This window comes from Solenopsis invicta, chromosome 5 (genome assembly GCF_016802725.1).
Source record: "Solenopsis invicta isolate M01_SB chromosome 5, UNIL_Sinv_3.0, whole genome shotgun sequence".
In the NCBI taxonomy this organism is placed as follows: domain Eukaryota; kingdom Metazoa; phylum Arthropoda; class Insecta; order Hymenoptera; family Formicidae; genus Solenopsis; species Solenopsis invicta.
In genome coordinates, this window is record NC_052668.1 from 15608473 (window position 1) to 15632440 (window position 23968).

Consider the following 23968-nt stretch of genomic DNA (forward strand, 5'->3'; position numbering starts at 1 on the left):
GTCTTAATTTATTTGTTCGAAGCCGCAGTTACTGTCAGAGATACGCTTTCAATTGGCGGATTAATTTTTATTTGTCATTATTTTGATGTTTTCTCTCAGTAACGGTTTAGTAATATGTTAGATAAAATGATTTAAAATAAATTTATTGTAGAATTTCTGCATGTAATAATTAGACTAATTAACACATTTCAATTATAACATGTAACAGAATATAAACACGTGATCAAATATAATAAATATTTTGATTTATAACGGCAATTAACGAAAGCTTTAATCGACGTACACTTCGTATATTAATAAATATCACAAACATTGCGATATCACGTACGAAAACCGCAGACATGCTTCATGATAATATCCAATGAGCAGATTGATAATTACTAATTATTGATGTATTTTATTACGTAAAGAATCCGAGAACTACACCAAAGAATCTCCTAATACTCTTATGAGTTTTAGCCCTCGGTGTTGTTGAATGAAGTTGTATACGTTATAGTTTTTGAATCATTGGTTTTTCACACGAAATTTAAAAATGGTTAGTTTCTGGTTTGAAATGTATTTTATCATTAATTTAGTAATATTTTAAATTAGTTTTTGTAATAAATTGTGAGATTTTAGATGATAATAATGCGTAATTTATTTATGTACGTGAGAATGAGCGTATGTTTGCCCGATTATGTGTTCGTGACAATGTAAGGGGAGGGGCAAATATGGTACTATGTAACTCTTAAAGTATATGTTTAAAATTGTTGATGTAATAACAAGTAATACATACTTATTTTCACCTATTTATAGGCGTGCGCGCATGCATGCAGACAAATTTTTCAAAATGCTTATAATGTGTAAAAGAAGGTCTTTAAAACCGATACGTCACTTCGTTTTTGAATTATCTTTCTTACTTTTTAATTTTTAATTTTTATTTTAAAAGTTTAATTAAAAAGCAAAATAGTATTGTTGGTAAATATTTAGTCCGACACGTTCAACTAAACTTGAGTTAATTCAACTACCATTTAGTTGTACAGAAAAAAGATATAGTTCATTCATATCAATCATTAATATTTTTTAATGAAGAATCAACTTAATATTTAATGGAATGAGTTTTATCAAATTAAATATTTTACTTTTTCAACAAACTTTTTTATTACTCAGTGTAAGTAAATAGTATTATTATCTGAATTACAATTTGTTATAAACTATGAGTTAGAATATTACTAAAATAATGATAAAATACAACATTTCAAAAAAACTAATAATTTTCAAGATTTGTTGGGAACTTTTAATTCAGAAACTATAACATATTACAGTTTCCCTCAATTTTTCCAAGGGACAAAACCCGTAAGAATTGTACATGGACCTTTCACGTGCAAATCCGTGTTTTTTTAATCACGTGCATTATCCCCATTGTTTGCAGTCAGGTTGAGAACACGAAGGAAACGACACGTCGCGTGTCACCGCGAACGGAAGAAACGAGTTTCGAAAATGAGAGCGCGCAATCGTTTCCGCGAGTCTCTCGAGATGGTCGTGGTTAAGCCCCGAGGATTTTAAGGAGGAAAACCTGCGTGTGTTTGTGTATTACGTAGAACATCCGTTCGCGATAAGAAAGGAAATCCGATGACACCAAGCGATGGCTTGGTCCTCCCCATTCGTAGAACAAGTGCAAAAGCAGTTCGCACAAAGACGTTTCAGTTGTGACGTCATACGTAGCATTCGATTCTTTTATCTTTCGGCCACCGTGTCTTTCCCGCGTTTGTATAAATTAGCAATTTCCTCCGCATCTCATACTCTTGTGAATCTTCGAAGAAATGAATTTCGTACATTTCTCATCGACTTAGCGTTGAATTAAAATTTTGAAGAAGGATATTCTTTAAAAAGTACACACAGAAAAATATGCATTCTACGCTGAAAAGAATTTGGAAGTAGCTGAAATTGCTACCAAATGTTGAGTGAAATAATGCCAATTAAATATTTGGTTAATGTAACTAAAAATAATTGTACTTTTCTAAATATTTTATAAATATTACCAAATTAAATAATACTTGCTAAATATTAAAAAAAGTAAAATTATTTTTGATTGTATTAGCCAACTATTTAATTGGCATTATTTCACTCAACATTTGGTAGCAATTTCTAAACTCTTTTTTCAATGTACTACCAAAAAAAAGAAATTATTTAAGTTTCTTTTATATATAATAACAGTTGTCTTTAAAAACAGAATATTTTCTTAATAATTATTGTTTTAAAATATACTCATCACAAATTTTAGAAAAATTCATTATCATATATTAAAGAAAAGAATTTATATTCAGAGAACATTATAAAATTTTATTGCAAAAAAGTCAAAATAATAAACAAATCGAATTCTTGTTTTATAATTAATATTGTCAATTAATATTCTCAAAGTATTAAATTAATAGAATTCAAAATATATGTTAAATAAGTTCAATATTTATGAATTTATGATTTGCAGATATATGTGAAATAATTGTGTGTGTGCGTGCGTGTGTAAAGTAATATTTATCGTATTTCGAATAAATTATAATATGTACTTTTTGCGTGTACATACAAAAAAATTTCAAAAAATTTCATTTTAAATAATACTTGTTTCAAGTAAACAGCGAGTAGATTTTAAGACTATTATCAAGAAAATTCTTTCTGAAAATAACCGTTACCTAAAAGGAGAAAACTAAAGATTGAGTAAGCGCTTTTCTTAGCGCGAGAATGATATTTTTCTGCGTGTAGCGTGACTGTTCGAGCGCAGCCGATTTTTCTTCTCAAGAAACGGCGGATTTCGTTTATTCTCTCTTTCTCTAGCGCGTACCCATCGATGTTTTATCGACGCGAAGATTTCGACGGCGCTTGCAAGCATCTGGCGGCGCCGTGCCCACCTTCAAATTATTTCCATCCGCTCGCGAACGTGAATACCGGAGCGTCGCGGAATCGAAGGTATCCGGTCCGTCGAGCTCGTTAGAGATGCGAAATCTGCATTTCGCGCGCGCGCGCGCGCATACTTTCCGCTAACGAGGATAACGAAGCGTGCGTTAACGGAGAACTAACGACCACCATCGCGCGCCGGCGCAGCGCCCGTGAAGATATGATTGCACACAGGTGCACCGGCAAAGATACGCGTTTCTTTCATCCCCCGCGCCACGAAACCGTCGTTAGCCGAAGAAACTTCGCGCGATATCGAGGATCAGTCTTTACTAAAATGAGGGTAATTGCTTTAGAGAATGACTGCGCTCTTCTCTCTCGATACGCCCTTATCTCAGAAACTCCAAACATAACTTTCATGTATGTTTCAAGATGAATAGGGACGAGAGTTTCTAATTATGAAATAGACCGAGCGAATGAAGAAGGTGAGAAAAATAACTGATTTTAGCCCCTAAAGCGGCAAGTAAGAACAATAAGTTTCTTTTTATAATTTCTGAGTTGCTGAATCTGATTCTGACGTCCAAAAAATTTTAATTTGTCAGAAAAGTATTAAAATTAATATATAAAGCTGTTAAATTGTTTATAAGAAACTATCATGAGAATAATGTATTAATGAAAGTGTAAAACCATAGTAAAAAAACATTAAGTAAAAATCGATACACGAACAACGTAAATTAATAAGTAAAGAAGCAAAGCGGATCTTGGTGCTTAAAAATACTTTTTGCTCGAATCTTACAATTTCCAGTAGCAAAATACTGCAATAGAAGAGAAAATGCTCTGACAGAAAATCTTTGAAAGATGTAATGAACAACAATGCTCTCTCTTAAGTATCGTAGTCAAGATTTAAAATATTTCCATCAATAAATGCTTTGCTTTTAGATATTAACTGTTCTATTTTTTTTTATCAAGCAGAACATAATCTATTAGAGATGAAAGCATTATCATATTTTATTAGCAGGAAACCACGAATTAATACGGGCAATTCAGAAGGGCACAACGAGCATAGCTGGGTGCAAATACTTAAAATATTAAAATATTTGTATTTAAATTTTGATATTGAACATACATTTGTTAAAACGTGAATATTACAACTGTGTTTGTTACATTGAAAATGTGTATGTTACATTGTAGTAAAAATACATTACGTTACAAACATAAATATTACAATGTAAATATTTAATAGTTTTTTATACTAATTTTGATTTTGATTCTCGACAAATTGTAAAAATTTTAAAGGTCAGAATCACATTCAGCAGCTCAGAGGAAACATCTTTTTACTTGCCGCCGTGGGGAGTCCATTTTATCCATTTTTCTTTTATGCGTTAAAGATCTGAAAACCCGTTTGCACCAACGTAGCTTAACTTTAAACCCGGTTTAACTTACTTCCTACTCTCTAAATCGGAATCAATATAATATTCACTGAAAGACGGTGAATAGTCTGATTCTAGCGATATACTTACAACTCTATCAATCAATATATGCTGTTCTTCAATGACAATACACTGATTCCAGTCAGTCCGAGTCCTTCTCAATCGGAATCACTGAAAAGTAATGAATAGTGATGTGATCACAGTTATAAGTATGGCACTGCAAATCAGTAAGATTTCACTCATCAGATTTAGAGAGTGCCATTTTCTAATTCTCAGAACTCTAAGAATTAGAATTCAAATAATTAGAAAAAAATATAAAGTAAATTAGCCGAGTTTAAACTACATTGGTGCAAACGGGTCTAAATTGTGCACTTCCCGTACATTACATCCGTTTCTATATTTTATCTCGCGAATGCGACGCAGTTTCTCAACTTGAAGCACGATCGCAAGTTCTCTCTGAACTTTAAAGCGCGATTATATACTCCAGTCGTCATTATTAACGCAAATGTGCGTACGGAAGGGCGTGCGTAAGAGCGAGCGGTTTCGCATGGAACGTTGAATTCCCGGAGTCAATATCGTTACACCTCGGCGACTAGGAAGCAATTCTTTCGCGTTGTACGTACAAACGACTGAGTACAAATGTGGACACAGTTACGTGAGAAACAAACGCGGTCCGCGTACGGAACCGGACTTGGTTTCGCTAGCCTTTCGCGATCGGATCGTGGTGCTTTCTTTCCTCCGTTGTTCCTTCATCGTCGACCGCGACCGGCGCGGCGCGTGTGAGAAAACGGATATCCTGTGAGCGCGGTCCAGAGACGCGTGTGTGAAATATCGCGGGCGCGAACAGAGGAGGAAAAAGTTTTCCGTGGAAAGTATTTCCGCGCGATTTCAACGCAGATCGGATTTGTTTCCCCTCTCTTTTTTTTTTCTTATTTACGAACGTGACGCGGTGCGTTTCTCCATTTTCACAGATACACCTGGGCGCGAACGCGGCGAAATTTTAATCCCGTATAAATTATATTAATTAAATTATTATGTGGGAAAATGTACATCTTTCCAAATGGATACGACGAAATGAAGTGACGATTGTCTTTCAGATCTGTAATTATCTAAAATTTCTCTAATATCTACAATTTCTCCGCTGTCCCTAATTCCATTTCATGCGAGCGATGAGATGCCGGAATAACATTTGCACGCTTTTTGCGAAACGCTTGACAGATATTCCACGCTTAATTCGATTAAAAATGACATGTGTATATCGTGCGAGCGCGAGAGTAATAACAAACACGGTGATCGCGTGCCGCCGCAGTCCATTAATTGCACCTCTGTGTTTCAATTCCGCGAGAGGCTGAAATCACGCGGGTGCGCGCGCTCTTTGTACAGCCGTCGTTTTTCGCTCGTAAATCTTAACGGCGGCTGTTTCGCCGCATGAACGGGCGAGCGAGCCGGCACAAATTTCGCAACTCGCGCTACAATTAAATCGTACCGAAAGAAAACACTAGCCGCGAACAGATACCGCCGAACGGTCGCACCGAGTTGGGTAGAAAAATATAAAGGAGGACGAAAAAACGGGAAAACCGGTGGGACGGAGAGAGAGAGAGTGAGAGAGAGATCGATCGCGGCGGTATCCTGAATTGTTAGGCCAATCCGACGCAATTACGACGGTATGAGAGAAACCGCGAGTCCGCGTTTCCCGCTGCTCGGTCCGTAACGTGCACGCGAGAAATCGCCGGATGGAAGCCGGGCGGCAGGGGCGAAGAAGAAAAAAAAGGAGCAGTGTAGCAATAATTATTCCCAGCCTGCGAACCCGGTGTATGTTGCACGTGCGTGCGTATCTCCGTATCCCTTATCAGTGCCGATCGGCATTAACACGCTCGCGTAATCGGAACGTGTCAGTGCGATTCGTCGCGATTTAATTAATTCGCTCGCGATTCCCACGATGAATCGGGGACGAAGTCGCGCGTTGCTATAATTCGCGGTTTTGCGTCGATGCGACCGATTTTGCGAAACGACGCATCCGAGACGGACTCGGTTCTAGATTCTTCGGATACGACGAGTGCTTGACAAGTGATTTTTGTTTTCTTTTTCGAGATGTACCTTTGAAATCTTTCCCTTTCGAAATGGACGAGAAACGATAGAGTCCACCCAGAGAAAAGTTATGTTTAAATTGATAAAATCGTTTCTTTAACTTAGTTTCTTGGAGTTGAAGTAAAAATATCTTTGAGTTCTTGAAAATAAAAATTTATTTGACTTCGAGAAATGACGTTATTAGGTATACTGAGAGAAATGGAAAGAACGGTTTTGTTGAAGTTGCATTGAAAAACATTGTTATAAAGTCCACTGTTATAAAGTTACCAAATCCTCTTTTCAGTGAAATACGTTTATTTTAATAATTTAACATAATTATCTTTATATAGATATGCATTTTAACAAAATGTCCTTCCTGTGTAGCCCTTTTAAAATAAATAAATTAATTTTTCAAACTATTAAGTCAATTTAAACAAATATAATTTTTTAATTAAAGAAAGTACTGACAAAAATGTAAGAAATAATTTACTTGTTCTGCTTCTAAAAATATATTTCTTTTATTAAAAAATAAAAGATTTACATTGCACAACCAAACTGTTACTTCAATTCTAACAAAAGAAACAAAAGAATTTCTTCAAATCAAAGAAACTTTTCTTAATCATATAACAATGCATACATTTCTTTGATTCAAGCAATTTTTTCGACTCGAAGAACCTTTTCTCTGGATGTCCGCGTGACTCCACGCACTCGCGTCCGTTTTTGTTGTCTCCGCCGTTACGTTTATTTTCTGGCCTCGTCGTGTTAACAAGAGCGCGGGGCATTGACAGAGCTACATCGTTGAAAAAAAAAAAAAAATAGAAAAGCGTCCGAAATCGGCGCACGAGCTCCGCACCACACATTTCATTTGCCAACAAAAACTCACGGGATACTCGTTCGGGATTTACCGCTTTTTACCACCAGGATTTCTTCTCGTTCCGTTATCGGCACCGATAACGATCGCGAAAGTCGACGTTTTACCCCAAGAGCCGAATTTATTGCGGCACTCGATCGAAACGTAATCGAACCGTCGGTCTCCGTTGCGGCTTTCGCATATTTGCGCTCGCGAACCTGCGAGAGAGCTGGGAGTATAAGTCATGACGACGACCGGTCGACCGAGCGCACCGATCGATCGAGGCTCCCGATACACGCGCGGAGCCGTGAAAAACTGCGATTGCGAAAAGAAAGCAAAAGGTGGGCGAAGAGCGAGCGGAGCGAGAGAGCGATACGCGCGGAAGCGCGAAATCGCGTATCGCATCGCGGATAAGCCGTCTCCTGCCGCCGATACACATGGAAATTAGATCACCGTGTCACACACATGTACGCGTCCGGGATCTGCAATTCTGCCGAGTCGGGAATCGCGTTTCGAGACGCTATTCTGCTACCGCTATCGAGACGCGAATTGCGGAATAGAGAGAAAAATCCAGACGAAAAGTTGATACGGAACGAGCGAACGTTGAAAGTAGAGAAAAGCTAAAACATAAAAATGAGAGAGAGAGAGAGAGAGAGAGAGAGAGCCATTTTAAGAATTGAAGCGGATTATATAATTTTAGTGCCTAATTATTTTTGTGTAAATTTTACAGTTTCCGGCTCAGCGTAAACTGAGCACCGCATATTCGTCGATCTTGAGACAAAAATTATTATTGGGCACCGAGATTCGCTGTGATCGAAAATACTGATTCTCACATTTTTATGTTTGACACTTTCGTCGATCGAATTTAATATTGTTTTAAAAGATAATATTGTATCTATTCTTATTTGAAAAGAAAAAGATATCTGCGTGATCGGGTTTCCGATTGTGAAGATTAATATATCTTTGCAGCCGGGATCAGTGTTTGCCTGTCGACGTATTCGTCACCTTTCCTTGTTGTCACTGCGAACGATTACGTCTGAATCGCGCTCCATGAAATATGGATGACATCGAATAAACTCTAGCGTAGCGTAACAGTTTCTTGCCGCGATGACTAGACGAATCGAGAAGTAATCGCGGGATGATTGAGCTATCATTATGGTGGGTACCTTTGACGTCTCCTTAGAGCGCAACGCTTTTCCCTTGGAGCGCGTACGCGGAAAACGGAATTGCGAGTCGGCCGCCATCGCTATGCATAGCGGTAACTTTGTTCGTTAATATGTTATCGCAGCAATATTAATTAACGGTAACTTTATTCATTAATAACATAACATGGGTTCGCCGCCCTATAAAGGTGAAAGGTAACTGCGCGAGCGTATCGCGCGAGCTCATTTCTTTTCTCCACGTAATTAATCCACTTTATACGCAGGCTCGAATAAAAAATTGCCGTGTTGCATTGTGAGGCGAAATAAATAACTTTATGGAATAATCGATGCTTTTCGCGTCGCGGCATCGAAATGAAATAATTTCATGGCTTTAGCTCGATTTCTATGCCGTGCGCTGCCACGGAAAATTGCATTTGTTTCCTGAGCGTGCACCGCAGAAATTCCCATTTAATGTTGCTAATGCACACATTGTGCGCGGCCGGGATACGGTGTAACGCAGGGCAGCAAACATGGGCGCGGTCGCGCACGTTTATCGAGACATTAAGAAATCGTGATGTCATATCGTTGATGCGACGAGCAAACGAGGGGGAGGCCCCACTTCCGACAATACGCGTGTGTCGTCCTGAACCAACATTCGAGTAATTTATTACACCTGTGACGTCGCGTGCTTGAGCAATGGCTGCCACAATTCAGCTCAACGTCGATAAGATAACGCGGCCGTGGCGGTTTGAGGCCCCGGAATGCGTCACGAAATTAGAGGATTACTTCCCGCGAGAAGAGAAACGTGTTGTCGTGACCAATTACAGCTCAGCGTTACGGTTGCCGCAACTTTTTCTCACTACCCGTCGGGTGCATTAAAACCACTAACACGTCTTGACGCAATACACGCCGATGGCACATTTGCATTTTGTGTAATCTGAAATTAACGGCTGTCTCGGAGGCGCAAGCCGGAGCTGTAGAGAGAGAGACATTCTTTCACGTGAGTATTCTCTTTTCTCTCTGGTTTTGTCAAATAACCAGAATGAGGTCGCCAAGATGTATTCAAATTTAAATTTGGATAAATTTAAGCGAAATCAGCGTGTGTAATTGCACCTAACACAGTGCGCGCGTTACTTTTTCACGAGTGTTCGTCTCCTCGCGTTTCGAGGATCTCTTTGACAACGCTTATTGCGTAATCGCCACTTTTTTTTCAGGAGGAAAACTGCGCTTTAAAAGTGAGCTTTAACCTGCACTATTCTACTTTATCTATATTACAAGTGAAAAGTTTCGAAACGCTTGCGCATTTTCTCGCATCTCACGGAAAGTTGAATGTCTCGGTGAAAAAAAATTATAAAAATGTTTTCGAACACGTATTTTAAAGAGCAAAAATAGAATTTTGTACAGCTGTGTGTTTTAACTCTCTGACATTTTGTTCCTAAATTACATAAAATTGGAAATGAACACGTTTATAATATTTTTGTTCTACCTTGAAGCTATAGCTTGATAAAACATCATCGGACAAAATTTAATGAAGCATAAACATGAAAGCATTTTTTTAAAAGTAGACTTTCAAAAAATGCCTTTTGAACAAAATTGAAATGATAATTTTTTTCAATGATATCTATTTTTTGTAAAAATTTATTTCTTTTAGGGAAAAAAACGGAAAAAAAATATTATAACGTGCTTGGTTCGGATAATTGTTTCAAGAGCTTTTTAAAACTCGCAAGCGAAACAAATCCAAATTTTTGGCTTGCAGGGTATATCAAACACATAAGAATCTTGTTTTTATTCTCATTTTTATTTCTAATCTTCTTAAACTAGGTTGCATTTCGCTTCAATTCTTTTTCTGTTTATTGCGCTATGACTTGCGAAAGCGTACGTGGATGTCTGTCAAATGTTATACCATGTTTCCGCAGTATAGTAAGCTCTATGAGATGGGTGGATCTACCAAGTCCAAATGACTATACGGATGCAATTGCCACTTGACGTGCGACGCAAGAAGACTCTCTCTCTTATCTAGCAAAAAATATTGTCTCGTAACTCCGACTGTAATTACGGCGGAGCGCCATTACGGTCATTCGCAATTTCGATTACTGCAAAACACGTGCCGGAAATAATAATTTGCTTATTCTTGGCCTTGCATTTCATAAATAACAATTTCTTTTTTCCTACCGGGATCGAGGCTGACGGGTCGCTGACGTTGCTGATTCGATTTGATTTTTCTTCTTCAAACGTTGCGTCATGCATCGAAGAAAGGAGAGAAAAATTTAAAAAAAAAGCAAAGAGAGAAAAAATTCGAACGCAGCACCAGCGAGGTAGCTCGGTTTGTTGAGTTTTATCGGTAGATACGCATTTTTCTTTTCCGCGTTGCGACACGTCATTTCTTGTCGTAAAATCGAGGTATCGATGAGAGAGGTAAGCCCGGCGGACCAGCGCTTGGTAACCGGCACGGCGTGTCGATGCCCGACGTATATTTCATTGACGGAAAGCGATACCGCCATAGAGCCTCGAATATCACGGAGTTGCGGAGATAACGGGGTAACGTTCGAGCTGACATAAAGTAAACGTTTCCCTTCTATCTCGCCCAATATCGACACTATCGGTCGAGGCTTTGTTGATCGAGCTCACTTTTCTTTTTTTCACATTCTCTCTTTTTCTCTCTCTAAAACAATTTTTAGCTCATTTCTAGTTTCCTCGGTTCTTTTCCGCGTATTATATCGTTATCGATTAACTCTTTCAAATCTACAGTGAAACGTAAAGGGACGACGCGCATTCGGTTCCCAATAATCTCAATTGCAGTGTTGAGCAAAATTTAACCAATTTATTGATTAGGAATTAATTAATCATTTAAAATACAATTCTTGGTTGTAACAAACAAATAAAATTTTTTAGTTACCTTGAAATAAATTTTAAGCATTAATCAATTAAAGTGTCAATGAATAAAATAAATCGATTGAAAAAGTGTTGTATGTAATTGCGGTTATTTCAGTCAATTAAAAAACTGAAAAATATTAATTATTGCCGACTAAAAAATTATAAATCATTAGTTTTATAACATTAATTAATATAATAAAATTAATATAATAAATTAATTATTAATATTATAATTTATAAATTATAATTATATAAAAAATAATTTATGAATTAATATCGATTTGAATATGTTCTCTATACAACAAACACATTCTTTAAAGTCGTAAAAATAATCAATATAATTTTCGAAGTATGATTAAACATTAATAATTGATTAATAATTGATAGTTATATTTTTTAATCAACATCGTTTGATTTCTTTCAATAATCGATCAAATCAATCGTGATTACGCTTGGCATTAATTTTTACGATTATTTTACTTAATACATAAAATCGTTTAACAATTAATTTCATAATCGATTATATTAATCATGATTGTATTTTTCAAATGTTCAGTCGATTATTATTACAGTTAAAAAAACAGATTTATCAAGCAATGCCCGACAATGTCCAATTGGCCCTAATAGCGTGTATTAAAGCTCGATAATACAGCGTTGACGTACGGTAAATCAGCACGAGGATGAAATCGACTTGTTGGCTCGTTATCCAAGTCGACGCGCGCACGCTCGGCGCTTCTTCTACGACGAACACAGTGCACTCACATTGTTAAATGCAAAGCCGCGCACAGGTGACTGGTAATCAGATAACATTTAAGTAGGAAATAGAAATCTCGGTTTCGCGCACGTGCTTAAAGGTTAAACGATGCCGCGCGTCGTCGCCGATCGATCTCTCTGTTCGCGTCGACGACGGATTCGCCGTCGGTCGATTAAAAATCGATGAATGCATCTCTCTCGCGTTCGCTCGAGTTTAATCGACGCGACGGGGATAATCGAGTTCCCGGATAACGGCCAGGTGATCGGCGGTCATTGTGCACCGGCGGAATTAGTTCCATCAACGTATAACGCACGTGCGCGATCGAAGAGGCCGTTATACGCGAAGTAGTCGCGGGAAAAAAATGTCCGAATGTCCGTCGACTCTCGGCGCGGGAGATTAGTGCGACGATTGAATGCGGCACGACCGACGCGCGAGAAGGCGAGAGGAAGAAGCAGGAGGATTTGCAACCGGCGAGAGCAACCGCGGAAGATTTGCGTTAGATTGCGAGAGTTCTATTAGCGCTCGATTCCACTCGATCTTTGAACCGGCGCGGCGCGGCGAGGCGGCGCTACGCAGCGACTCGCAATTCGCGACGACTTACGCGCATACTTCAGCTGCACGCGTCATTACCATCTTCCAATCCGCTCGTACTCGAGTTCACCGTACGCGCGCGGAAGAAAATATCGAGGGATCGTCTCGTTAGGGGCCAATTAAGCGCGGAGTCGCTATAACGTGATGGGCATGATTCGACGGTCGGGATCGTATAGAAAGTCGAAGGTGCACGTAGAAATCGCTAATCGCGATTCGTTTTTTCGCCTCTCGCCGCTTCGCAGACGAATAAAGTCGCGCCACGGGAAAATTGGTAGCTGCGGGAGCTCAAGATCTCGCCGTGTGATTAAGCCAAAAAGAAAGAGAGAGAGAGAGAAAGAAATCACGCAACGAACTGTGTCAAGGGGCGACTCGCCGACGGTTCGCGGCACCGCGCCTTCGTACTGCGATTATCTCCTGCGAGCGATCGTGCGTGCACACCGGAGGCAGCGATCCGTATAGTGGTCCATATAGTCTTTCGGATCGGATAAATCGAGGAACTTCGTGAGCGGAACGACCTCCCGCTCTGTAATCCGGATTTCCTCTCGGGCTGCGGCCGAAACTCGCGAGACACGTAGGCACTTGAAACGGTTCGGGGAAGTTAACCGATGGGGAATCGTGGCGTTCGATTTGATTTTATTGCACGATACCATTTCACAGGGCCGGCTGGCCGCAGCGTAACTGATTTGAACAATTCAACTTCCCGATTTCGAACTGACTTCTCCGACAGCTTGGCTCCCTGAGAATCTCGCGAACCTATTCGAGTAGATGCGATGGAGGATAATAAAATTCACGGAGAGCGTTATCAATCGTTCGCTCCGTATTATAACGTTTATTCGTATAAACGGGGATTATAGGCCGTGATAATGATTATTAAAAGGAAAATCAGATGGAAGTAATGTTATAAAGAAGGTAAATGTACGGAATTACGCCACTGACCCGAATGACGCCACCGTAGCTTGTTTTGCGCCCGTAATAAAACACAGCGGAGTGTTACATTAGCGAAAAGCAGTCGTAGCAAAGCGTGTCAAATGGCTTCGTCAAAGTAAACGCATATAAATGTGATTCATTTACAGTTCACACTTAACTCATGTGCACGTAAAAATATTTTTGTTTATTTTCAAATTTATATACAGTTTTCGCTAATTTGTAATATTAACACGAAATTTACACGAAATTCACAGTTTTTTACTAACACAACTTTATTTCTTTTCAAAGAACCTGACAAAAAGTGATCCTGCTTAAAGTGACGTAATTCCATACATTGATCTTATAGCACATAATGTCAAGAAATAGTAATGGAATTTAAACTTATATAATTTTCTCTCTCTTTCAATAACTGTTGCATCGTAGCCAACAAATAAACCTAATCAAGTACATTCCGATTTCTTTCAAACTTGGCACAAATGTATAATGACGAAAAATAGTCACCCATAACTTTTCAAACGTTGCCCATAATGCCTTATCTAATTGTAAGATAAATGTTAAATTTTTCACTCACCGACACGGCGCGTAGTAGCGGAGTCATGACGCCACGTTGACCTGCAACACACAAATACGAAATCTAGATTAGTATTCGAACGACACAATTAACATTAAAAAATTATAATAGTTCTTAACTTTTTTTCTCAGTGCGAGTAATGTATAAATAACGTTATTCGCCATAACGTTCGTGTATTTTTTCATATTTCTATTAAATAAACAATTATTCTCTTCGTCAACTTTATAAATCGTTATTTATTACTATACAGCCTGAAATCGAAACCCGTTAATTTTGTCGGATTGCAAAAATGTAATGTACGTTACATCCATGTCAAGGAGCCAGAGAAGAAGAGAAACTGCTCGAGCGTTGTAAATTTAGAAAATGAGAAAGAATGGAGCGGGAAAGGAATAGTGCAAGGAAACAGTAGCGGAGAGGAAATAAACAAGGAATTAAGAGCACGGGAAGATTTAACGGAGCAGCGAATGAGACAAGAGTTAACCGAGAATTTGTACGCATTTATTACCATTACCTGCATAGTGAATTACTATCGATCCAGTTTAGCCATGACAACGATAAATCCTCGCGATGAGGGCTGCCGCGCCGGCTTTCTCGCGGCGAGCGGCCTCCGTCGATTAATCAATTAATTACAGAAGTACGACGTTAAACGCGAGCGAAATTGCAACCTCCCTCGCTTATTCCGTTCCGGGGATGATTATACGACTGCTGAAACAAGTGTAGTCATCACCAGCGGAGGTATCCTTTGTGAATAATTGAGCCGAGGCGCGAACATAAATTTTTTCCTCTAAGACGCGCAAATGATTAATGTGAGCGTTGAGCTTGCTAGTAGCGCGCGTACGTACATACACGGTTGCTATATTATTCTTCTAAGGAAGACGGGAACAATCACGCGCGAGCGCACCTGATCATGTATCGGCGGCTACTTTCTTCTCCTGTGTCCGGTGCGAGGAGCGAGAGAGGCGAGAGGGGCGAACCCTCCCCTCCCCCCCGACCGCGATCGACGCTTTAAATTCAGGTGCCGTGACCGGTATGCAAAAATTCACCGAGAAGTAATACGAGGAAAGCGCCGAGGGAGCGTACGAGGTGAGGTGTATACGCCAGGGCCCGGTGTATGGTCAGTTGGTTCGTTGACCGATCTTTTCTCCTCTTCTCCGCTCTCCTCTTCCCCCGCGCCGCGGATTCTCTCTCGCGCCCGTTTCTCGTGTCGCGGTCCTTTTGCCTTTCAGCACGCGAGAGAGAACGGGATCGGAAGGGAGCGAAAGAGGGATCGCGCCTTCGTATCGAACATGTGCCCGTGGTCGCAATCGCGACCACGAAAATCGCGACCGGTCGATCCACGCGCAAGGTTACCGCGGTGTCTCCGAGTTCGACTTCCCTTGATTGCCGAAATGAAGATTTATGTGCGACAGACGGAGAGATTCGCCTTTCTCCCAATCGCCGACCGCAAAGCCGCTTGGCTAGCCTTTTTTCTTTTCTTTTCTTTTTTTTTTTTTTTTTTGAGGAAGAGACTTATTGAATTACGCGTCGTTGGATCAAGGAGATTCTCTTTACGGGAACCTTTCGTACCCTCGAGGAGAAGCGATCGACGAGACAATTTATGCTCCAACGGCTTGTGAAATGAACCCTTAGAACCGTCTCATCTGGTTACCGTATCGCCGATTTTGGGCACGAGCGACCCCGGGAAAATCACAGGACTTTTTCATTGTCTCATTAATATTTAACTTGCAAAAGCAGGAGGCGAGAAAGTGTGAGGAACAAATCCGCGAAAACGAAAATGAATCGGGCCACCAAAAGCGATTCCATTAATTACCGTGTGCATCTCCTTCGGTGCGCACGGAAGAGTCCACTTCCGGTCTGCTGGTTCCCTCGAGAAATCGATAGATGTGGCAGCGGTGTGCGCACAAGTCCCGGGACGGGTCAACGAGCTGCTGGCGTCTTCGATCGTAATTAAGTGGGGATTCGTAATTAAGTGTGAAAGTTATCAACCGTACCAATTGAAAGCGCTACTTCGATGTGTATCAATCAAATCGACGCTATTACAACTTTCATCGTTTATGAACATTACGGTCGCGAGCATTGCGCGGTGAAAGGAATAATGGAGATAGGAATAATTTGAATGCAATGACGAGCTCTCTTCTCTTTTCGCGACAAAATTATTAGCCTACGATGACTGAATGATGGTTGTTGAAAATATTTATTTTTATGTACGCTTTGTAATTGAAATTGGTTTCGCACAAAAACCAAACGTTTTTATAGGAAACAGAAAATCAAAAATCATTTAACCATTTTGCACCCAATGTTCTAGAATAACAATCGTCAGATCCATCCAAACTAATGGATATGTATTTAAACAACAATGTAACAACAATATTTTGATTTCTCCAAAAACAATAATAGAAAAAAAGTCAAGTACTATTTCTATACTATCAGAAACAATAATAAATAGAGAAAATAATTTTTAAATAAAAATTCGAGGTTGAAAGGGTTACAAAAATCATCTAGGTTATAGCGCCAAATCAGTATCACATTATGAACAATTTTATTCCGGCAAGAATCAAACAGAAAACAAGAAATATAAGAATAAATATGTAGTAAATATAAAATTTCCGGAAGAATCAAACAAATTCAGGGTTTTTTAATTTTTTTAAATTGAGTTCCTCAAAATTACTATATTTATATGACATAATAAATGATTTTGAGATGAAAATTGATTTTGTTTCCTGAAATTTTAACTTATTGGGCTTGTTCGGTTTCTGTAAAAATCTTTAAATTATTTTTTATTAGAGGTATATGTACTTTGATGCATTTATTAGTTTATACAATAATAGTTTAATTATCGATCTCACTCAGGTTCAAAATGTAATTATTTTAACTCGATTTAACTTGCAATTGCGCATTTGTCATGTTTCAAATCCTTACAATAAAGCACAAAGTATGAGAGATCGAGATATATAATCATTGAACATTCCCTTTCGCGCAGCAGTTATTTGCAATTACTGGAAAGAGTGTTGCACGCAATAGTAAACACAAGGCCGAAAAATGCAATTGTTCGCAATTGTTTTCAACTGACATTTGAACTACGACAGTAAACTGCCATTTTTTATTTCTTTTCGATATATCCGCGCATCTACTTTCATTATTTTTTAGTAATGAATCGATCTCAATCATCCTATACATTGCGCTACAGCTTTTAATTAATCAGGACGTTTCGCGTGTTTTGAAAATGTCATTCTATTATTAGAAAGAGAAATAATTAACGCTCACTAAGCAAATACTGCAATATTCAATCAAGTTTAACGGTTTGATAATTACAATGACAAATGTAAAAGGACGCGTGAAATTTAATATTTCAGCAGATTAATAGATTCGAGAATTACTCCTTCGAGAATTACTCCTTCGAGTTTTATTCCCCAAACTCGGTGCATTAAAAAATTCCATTTATATGTTACACGTCGCGCACTTTGTACCCAAGTGCACATTAAAAATTGTGCGCTGCCAGCAGAATTCTCGCGCCCGCATAGCCGGCGTCTATTACGCGCTCATTTTTGTCATCCTTTTTAGAGGCACGTGAAAGAGGTCGATACGTACAGAAGAGACGCTTGGCGTGTGAATGCATTTCTCGCCTGGAATTTCTCTCAAACTTCCTCCTCCTCAGGCGCGGCCTACCACATGTTTCCTCCTTCTCCTCTTCTCTGAGATGCAAGCCCGCCGAAGAATAATCGTACGAGCAAAGCCAGGACGCGCGCGCGCGCTATACGCACCGCGTGCGTGATTAACTGGCGCGAAATTGAACCGGTTTTCGAGACGACGCCTCGCGGTAGATTCGCGCGGTCCGATAAACGAAATTAATGAATATCGATTTCGGCTCGAACGAGAACGCTTCTCTCGCGCGACGGTGAGAAAATACACGAACAACATGTAGAAGAAACGCGTTGCAAAGTCTTTATTGAAAGGAAAAACGCTTGAGATATTAACTTTTGTCTTCACATAGCGTGTGCAACTAAGCGGAGTAAATTTTTTCGTAAAATTTACCCTAAAATTCATGATAATCGTGGGAATATTGTAGAAGAATTTGATTTTCTCTGACTTAGTCGTTTATAATAATTTTATCATGCAGGATGGTAATTATTTAGTACACTGTTTATATTACAAATAAATAATATCTAGCATTTATTACTTAGAAGAAATAGCGAAGACGGGAGATTTATACGGTTCTGAGTTCGGATTCTGCTAAAATAATAAAAGAATAAGAATAATTAATTTATATATTTTTAATTTATGTTATACTTATTTTATTTTATTTTTTAAAAATTCTATTTATTGGGGACATCAAAATAAATTGAGAATCAAATTTTGTTAACTTTGACGTTGAGCTGTGTTACATGCTAATGAATATAACAACAATCGAATTAAAAATAAGCTGAAAATAACAAAAAAAAAACTAAACATTGCCTTATAAATCAATTTGAAATAATTAATCATAAAAAACAAAATTTCTTTGGGTTTGCTCTAAACAATATAAATTAAATTTGTTGAACAATATAATTATTTTTAATTTGGTTTGAGTAAACAATTATTTTAAAATTTCTATTTGGATGCAATTTTAGCTCGGAAATATACATTAAAAATCGTTATATCTGCCTCACGTAATAAACAAACAACAATAGCCATAACAATGGCCATTAATGAGCCTTGTTTAATATCTACATTGATTTTAAAAACATTTATTTATTCCAAAAAAATCAATATATGAGGCATTCCACGTGAAAAGGTCCACCTAGAAAATAAACTCCTTGGGATTCTTAAAAAATAATAAAAACATGTTAGTGGACATATTGTGTAAGGTTGCTGATAAAAAAATTCCAAGCAGTTTATTTTTAGACCCTTTTCACATGGAATGCCCCATACATACATAGTAATATTTATCAAGCAGATTACAAAATGTTTTTTGTACATAAATTAAAAAATTCCTATCGTTATTCACAATATTTGATACGCTAAAAATTCATCATCGTACATGGTAAAATTTGCAATAACGGAAAATTTTCCGTGCAGGCGTTATATTTATTCGGACCACCTAGGAGCAATGCTGCGCTAATCTGTGTTTACAGGTAAGCAGGTGCAGCTATACTAAAGCCTGTTACTCTAAGACGGTAAGCCTGAACTTAGTTAACTAAGTTTGCACTGTCCCGTTTTCAACCGCAGGCAAGATATACACAAAAGGAAGAGCGAATCTCTGAAGTCAGATAACCCAGATTTTTAGTACTAGTTAGTCACAGTGAAGTCGCGCGATAAGATGCAAACGAACGTAAACATGACGCGTTAACCGAAATTAGATGATTCCGTTAGCGGGCGACGATTCTACTGTCTCGAAATAAATAAATTTAGCGAAGTGGGATACACACGCGCGTTAGATCGCCAATTTTCCGCATCAATCGCGCGAGAGGTATGTGTCGATGTATCGTTAAATCGGGACGACCGCCTAACGGTACGGCAAAATTGAAAAGTCCGACGGTTACCGCCTCTCGCAACGCCAGTTATCAACCATGAGGGATTAGACGAACGAAAGCGCCCAGGCTTTCCGCGTCCCAGTTTAGGCGATCAACGTCACCGCCGCGGGATACCGCCGCGTAATTCTCGGCGTTCTCAGCATTTTTCAACCGTGACAGGGTAGATCCACCACGGCTCCCTCTTCTTCCCCTTGCGCCTTACAGACATTCCTCCCCGACGCGGTCAGACGCAAGAAAACAGGTTTACTCCCACTCAACCGGCGCGCTGCTGCTCCACATTCTTATCTCTCGGCAGGTGAAATTCGGGATACCCAATCTGTCCGGGGAGTTCACTTGACGGAGTAATGTTCCGGCATGCGTGATCCGTGACAGTGACAATTACGTGCACGCAAGTTGCAAATGATGCTGTTAATTTGTACGCGAATGTAGCGCGCGAGTTCCGGCCGTCGCTCTCTCGATTCGCATTTTGCGAGCGGCAAGTGTCTCAGGCTAATTGGACAAATGTAAATTATATGAGATGAGATATAAAAATTGTTATTGTAATCGGATATCTAATGCAGTTCGTGCTCTCGTTTTCTCTTGCCATTCTCTATCGCGCGCGCGCGTGGTAGAAGAGAAACTGGACGGCTCTAACGTGAGTTTACTGAATTCCCCGTAGTCCCACCTCGGGCTGCCCTCGGCAGTCAGACTCGCTAAAAGCTCGCTTCCAACTTGTTCCGCGTCTCATTTCATGAAATGGCAGATAGTCAGCCGCGCACTGTCCTCGCCAGCCGTGAAAGCAAGTCGGGTCTTCCCTTCCGCGACAGAAGATCTGTCGAGTTCCACTTTCCGTGGAACTTCAAAGAGATGACTTTTTCCCAGACGCGGGAGAAAGAGATAGCGGCGACGGCACACTCCGTTCTCGTTCTCGAAAGTCGCGCGGGTGTGGTCTCGAGCACATCGACGGAGCTCGGGCATGGGAAAAGAAGAATGAAAAAACATCGCCGCGTAGCGCCAGAATAATTGGGTCGCCGTCATTTGAATCGGGTAAACGCGCCCTCGTAATGAAGTTCGGTTTGCACAGCGGACTTTCGACGACCAAATGGAAACGAGAATTTAAGGGCCGGGTATTAACGAGCCGGTCGAGTGCCGGCAAATATCGATTTCCTCGCGGCTTTTTGGCTCGCAATTCAGCATAGAAATGTGAAATCTAATTTTACGCACATAATTGCTTGATACAATTTCAAAGTAAATTACTTTTATATAAAATAAAATTTTGCTTGCGACGAATTATCTCCGCGAAATTTCACGGATTATTTTTTTGCAACGCAGCGCGCATAGATAAGACTCAATATACAGTCGCGTTACGTTGATTTTTGTTGCGCACGCAATTTCTAGGCGGCTAGAATAACGTAAAATAAATCGTGCCGCGCGCGCCACACCAATGGGCGTGCATGAAAATAAGAGATATTTTCTTTCCTCGTTCTACAAATAAATTGACGGTACATGCCTCGCAGCCTACCAGGTGCCGTAATGGAATTTTTTACGAGCGGATCATGCGAATTTCCCCGCGCATATCTCGCTCCGCGCCGACGGTTTTCGCGCGAATATGTCGGCACGGCCGTTTTTTCGATCGGACATCGCAAAGTTATACACTCACGATGCTCGATGTATCAAACGTTCGTATTCGCGGAGCGTGAGGTATGCGCCGTATTCGGTGAACAAAAGATAATGGCGCGACGAGAATTCGAAGCGTGTCGATGGAGTGTCGAAATTCGAAGTGTGTCGACGAGCGAGCCAGAGAGCGATGTAACTCTTCGTTCTAGGCAACGAAGTCAACAAAGCGAAACTTCATTTGAGCCCTATTGAATATTCTTACGATGCCTTAAAAAATAAAGAGCAGCTAGAAACAGAGCCCAATAATAATGTTTATAGAGAAAATTATATGGAAAAAATATTGACACTTCGACCATCATGGGCAGAATCTTGTATTTGATAATAATTTTTTGTTTCACTACAAGAATGATTAGACCTACACAGAAGAAAGGATATTCTTGCTTTGAGAATCTTTCAAAATATTAAATATTAAAGTGAGATTACAAAGCATCAGACAGGCATAACTTGCTTAAAAGATTTTTGTTTAGTGTTAACAAAAAAATAAATGTATTCTCATCATTCGATAATAATTTTCAAAGGTTACAAAAAATATCCTTAAAAATTGGAATTTTTTAATACTATCATATTATGCTCTTTGAATAACTATTACACTATTAAAATAAAAATATAAAATATTTCGTTGAAACTTTTTTTTCAATTATAAATTCTTTAAAAAAGATTAAATTATATATAAAAATATATATATAATAATTTCTCGCTTGTACGTAAAATAATGATTATTAAATAAAATACATTCGTTTTAATTTAACCAACGTTTGATACTGTTTTTTTTCTGTGTAAGATCTAGTTTGACGATTAAAAGTCGGCATTGATTTATGTTGTATTATCGTAACACTTCCTAGGACGATAAAGCTTATATCTACCTTAGTTATTACGCTTTCGATGTATTCTAATTTTTTATTTAAGGACTGCAATTTGAAAGTGCCTATTTTTGCGCTGTTACTAGTAACGGATAATTACGAGTCGCGGGACCGTGTTTAAGGATAATCGCGTTTGCCGATGATCCTGACTAAAGCGTTTCTCGATGGCGGCGGATATGATTCCTGACAAATGCCAAGGTTTAAGTTAATGCTAACGAGTGATCGTTCTCGATCACGATATCGCGTTTCTGCCCGGTAACATCTGTTACAATCGAAATAAAAGCGTACGAAGGTTAAACGTGACGCAACCGGGAAACGAAAAACACGTCGGAGACGTTCATAATCTTTTACGAGGTAACTACAATCGCACGTGCGGCACAGTCGCGTACAAGCATGCATTTGTCAAAGCATTAATGTAGCGATAAAAATTCTACGCGCGATCACGGAAAAAGTGCCACGGCATGGCGCGGTTTCCCTGTCTTCTGCCACGACGGAGGTCCCCGTTTCTTTTAGGTAACGTGTCAGGTGTCAAGACCCTGAAACCTCCTTCGTGAAGCAGGAAGACCGAGTGGGAAGGCTCGGGCTCGAACAAGGTTGGTGGATCTGCAATTTGTGGCCCGACCGGTTGCAAGCGCGCAAGTCCACAAGAAACGCGCTTCTTGATAAATATCGCGCCGTTAATGTGCGCAGGCACGATGTGGACATTAAAGCCTTTTCCGCGATACGCACGAGTGTCGTCCGCAAATGAAAAATCGCGCGATAACGAAACGCAGGGATATTACGAATGAATCATGGTATTATGGAGTTGAAGTCGCCTCGACGATTCGTGGAAAATCGCGCACAGAAAGAAATTAGTATTTTATTTGACTGGCTGCTTCTCTGATAAAAAAAAAAAAAAAAAAAGTAATACGGGAAGAACGGTTTTGCTGAAGTATCTAAAAAAACTGGTTACAGATATGAAAATAATTTTGTTAGGCTCATCAAAATAATTATGTTAAATCACTCAAACAGGTTGGCGAAACGTCAAAACTTTTTGCAGCATTGCTCATTAAGCTTGAACATCCGTCATAATTATTATGATGGTCCAACAAAATTATTTTCAGATCTGTATCTAGTTAAATTTGTAAATGGGTCAGCAAAACTGTTTTTTCTTTTAATTTAACCGATATTAACCGTCTATCAAAAATCTTAAGGTTTCGTGTTGTAAATTGTTTCGCTTTTTATATTAGAAAGAAGTATTATTTCATTTCCCATCATTATTTGATGAATGCGAATTCAATCGTTGAAATTCTTGTATTATTGCTTTTTATCATTTTGATGAAATTGATCGTGAAATGATCAAAACTTTATCATAATCAATTGTGTATTTATGTTAGAGATTTTTACTATTCATAACGATTGAACATTTTCTATCGATTTTTGAATAACGGAATTTCCACGGCTAGCGATTCATTAATCCAATAGCGCGCCCGAAAATAGAAGCCAGGGTCTTCGACCTCTCGGTCGTATCGGATGTTGACATTGCGGCTGACGTGAACTGTCGCGGAAAGTTAGTTGACATTAACGTACCGGCTAATGAATCATTAGCGTTCCTATTAGCCCATTAATGTCTCTTAACCTCTGGGGGTCTGTGCCATATCCGGTTGGGTTAACCGCATGGGAGCAGATGATGCTAGATGCACTTGCGTCACAGACACGACTGCATCGTGCATCGGGCTCGTATGCGCCAACTGGTCACGGCGCTTTTGCATTTTTTTCTGCAACTTTTTATTAGCATTGTAACTACTTTCTCTCTCTCTCTCTCTCTTTCTCTTTATTTTTTTTCGGCTACATTTTCGCTCTTTATTACGTGCCTTATAATTTACTAT

The 23968-nt window shown here is 39.2% G+C and overlaps 1 protein-coding gene across 1 annotated transcript in view; it reads left to right on the forward strand.

Annotated features, from left to right (window-relative positions):
• LOC105198558 overlaps window positions 1–23968 on the forward strand; it is a 61707-nt gene that overhangs the window by 786 nt on the left and 36953 nt on the right. The window lies entirely within an intron of this gene.